We start from the raw sequence: 3,203 nt of genomic DNA, 5'->3' as shown, positions 1-3,203 counted from the left end.
GAAAGGAAATTGGGGAGTCTTACCCTGGTGAGCCTTTTCCCATCACTGGACGGGCCTCACCAGGAGAGAGAGACCTTGGACAGGACCCAGTATATACGGCCACTGGGCTGGCAGTCTCAAGTAGGGTATTGAGGTAAGGGCCACAATGGGTCTATGTCCAAGAGCCATGTGCACATGCTGAGACCTAAAGGCAACCAAGGTGAAGGGCTGGAGTGAGAGAAGAGGAAAAGAGATCTGGAGGAGTATAATAAGGGTGGATATTGCAACCGTGTTTTCTTCTCCAGCAGCTGAGTGTGCCTGGATACTTGGGTGGAATGTCAGTTGGGGGACCTACGTGCTCCCACAAAATATGATTTTTCTGTTCCACCCAACAACAGATATCTTATGTCCTGGTTGAGTGTGGGGTGCGTAAGGCCCCAGGACCAGTGTGCCAAGTTAAACCAGTAACAAAGGACAGCCTCACAGAGAGAAAGCAGAGCTGCCCAGGACCTGAGCTGACCCCTAGTCGCTCCATGGAAGCCATTTTGCTAGGGCTGAGGCTGTGAGCACAAGTGGAGGCACACCCAACAGAGTACACAAGCGCGGTAGGGAACACAAGGTCGGTAAGAACAGAGCCCTGAATGCCGCTTGGGCTAGACGAGTCCCAGAGGAGCACAGCACTTTTCCTCGAAAAACCTCGGTTTCTTCCTGCCTGCCCCCTCTTGAGACAGAAATGTAGCACCAGGACCGGCAGAAGGGCGATCTGTCCCCTGCTCCGAAAAACCGAGTTTCCACTGCTACCACCACCAACAGCCCCCATCTTTGGGACAAGGGCCAGGTACTGCACCCCTTCTTTCCTTCCCTTCTGGAGGAGCGGGTGGCTTCGCCTGAAGCCTCGAGGGCCCCAACTGTCCCCAACCCCAGGGTCTCTTTCAAATTTGGAAGCTCAAGGTGGTGGCTAGCGGAAAGAGCCCACAGTGAGGGCGAATAGGTTCCGCCGCGCCCGGGAAGTCTCGGCTCGTCCTCGCGCCCTGCCTTTCTTCTTGCCTGCGTGGCCCGACCGAGGCCAACCTTGCCCGGCTAGCTGAATCTCTAGACCATCTAGCCCCGGGGCGCGGCCCCCGGCGTCGACTACCCCCGCCCCCTGCGCCAGCCCTGCGCGCCCTCTGACGCAAACGCGCGCCCCTGCCCAGTGCAGAGGAAAGCGCTCTTGTAGGTTTTAATTGAGGCTCTTCCTTTCACACACACCCCCTCCGTCCTCCTTACCCTCCTGGGTGCACCCTCCTGCTTCGAGCTCCTCGCGCCAGCGAGAGTATGGCTGGGCTGTGGGGCTGGGGATCTGATGCTCTGTCGCCGCAGCTGCCGCCGCGGGTTCTCCACTAGGAGAGCGGCTTGGTGTCCCTTTAATCCGCTGACACTATCGCCCACATCAGAGGCAGCCATCGATCGCGTTACATTAGGGATCCCGTTACACACGGCGCCCGCAGGTGGGCGGCGGAGCCGAGTTCGTTCGCTGGGGCCGAGCCAGGCAAGGCGCGGGTAACAAGGCCAGCCCAGCCAGACTCGGCACACCGGTTCCACCGCCTTTCAGGCTCTGCACCAGCGGGACCACGGCACGGGTGTTAAACTGCCGCCCCCTCCTCGCCACAGGGCTGGAGGCCCAGCATCCATCGCCCATTCTGGTTGGGGTGGGGGTAGGGGTTGAGGTGGGGGTGGGAGACCTGTTTTGAATTTGGACTGACGCTTGGCTGGCACGATCCTCAGCTCCAGGAGGGCGCGGCGGCGCGTCCCGGCTCCGCGCGGTGGCGGGACAGAAGCCGGGTGAGGGTAGTTCCTGAGCAGGCCCCGCGGAAAGTTCTCCTCATCCCGCCCTGGTTGCCTGGACTCCGACCCTGGCCTCCAGAGGCCAAGAAAGCCAACCTCCCGACCTGTCCGCTTTGCCAGCCCCGAGTTCAAAAGAAACGATAATCATTGCGTTACTTGCCTGGTGGGGAAGGACTTGGCCAAATCTCGCTTCTGGTGCCCACGACTCACGGTCCAGGTTCCGAGGGTGGCTGGGCCCGCAGACCCGGCGTCCATTGGGCCTCCGGTTCCCTGGCGCTCGCTTTCGCCTCCTCACGCCGTCTCTCTCCACGTTCTCTTTCCTTTTCCTTGTCTCCCTCTCTCTGCCTGCTTCCTCTGCCCTCGACTGCCTGCCTCTGTACTATACGGGGAGTAAAATTTAGAATTTATATATAGAAAGCTTGTTCTTTTTTCTCTTTTTAATCTTTTTTCTTTTTTCCTTTTTTTTTTTTGTCTTTTAATCGTGTTCTTTCCCCCCTTTTAATTGACAAGGAGACGTAAGAGCGTTTATTTGGGGAGGGGGCCGAGGGCAAGGAGCCCCTGCCTGCCCCAGTCGCCTCCTCTCCGTCAGCTGCGTACAATGGGCCGCCGCTTGCAGAGAGCATTGACTGTCTTTCCATTATTCGAGCTGGAGGGGCTGTGGGGCAGGCACGGAAAAGGCTTTATTCTGCTCTTTAGAATCGTCCCTAGTCACTAAGCGGTCGCTGACTCCCGACTTGTAGGCTGGAGAGACCGGGAAGCGCAAAACGCACCCCAAACACGCAGCGCTTCCCAAACCCCTCCCTGGTGAAATTTAAAGTGAGAACGAGTATTAAAAAAACAAACCCTACCTCTGTCAATACAGCGTGGCCATTTACACCCACCTTTACCTGAGGGCGTGTTGAGGATCGGGATGCTGGAGCTGAGACAAACTTTTACGCTCTCCCGAGTCGAGGGGCGGGCGGGCGAGCGCGGCTCCCACCCCCAGCGGCTGCCGCGGCGGCTTTGTCACTCCGCACAGCTCCGCACCCGCCTGAGCCTGCCTAGGGAGCGATCTCAAAACGAGGGGGGTGCGAGTGTGCTATTGGAGAATATGTAACTAATAGAAGTATCATTTTCCCCAGTACGATCTTTCAAGGAAAAAAATCCATTGAAAGAATTTTCAAAGTGCTGTCTCCTTTTGGAGAAAAGGCGCAGGCTGCCTGCGGGGAGGGGAGGAGAGACCCGGCTGTGCGCCTCCCGGGCGCGGCTCCCGTCCGCTAGGTGGCAGCCGGAGCCAGCGATTCCTGCAGGCCCCGCGGCGGGACCGCTCCTCCTGCCAGCCCCTCCTCCCACGACCAATCGCCTTCGGGAATCGGGAATCGGGGTCTCTCTCTCTCTCTCTCTCTCTCTCTCTCTCTCTC

The 3,203-nt window shown here is 58.6% G+C and overlaps 1 long non-coding RNA gene across 3 annotated transcripts in view; it reads right to left on the bottom strand.

The window, feature by feature from the left end:
- LOC103672171 overlaps positions 1–3,165 on the bottom strand; it is a 140,934-nt gene extending 137,769 nt beyond the window's left edge. For all 3 annotated transcript variants that reach the window (XR_005832403.1, XR_005832402.1, XR_005832404.1), the window contains exon 1: positions 2,691–3,165. This is a non-coding gene — a long non-coding RNA (uncharacterized LOC103672171). The remainder of the gene's footprint in view (positions 1–2,690) is intronic.
- Between the last annotated feature and the right edge of the window lie 38 nt (positions 3,166–3,203).

The sequence above is a fragment of the Ursus maritimus genome, unplaced genomic scaffold (assembly GCF_017311325.1).
Source record: "Ursus maritimus isolate PB19 unplaced genomic scaffold, ASM1731132v1 scaffold_5, whole genome shotgun sequence".
In the NCBI taxonomy this organism is placed as follows: Eukaryota; Metazoa; Chordata; class Mammalia; order Carnivora; family Ursidae; genus Ursus; species Ursus maritimus.
Note: the sequence above shows the minus strand (reverse complement) of the source record. Positions and strands in the feature narration are given on the sequence as shown.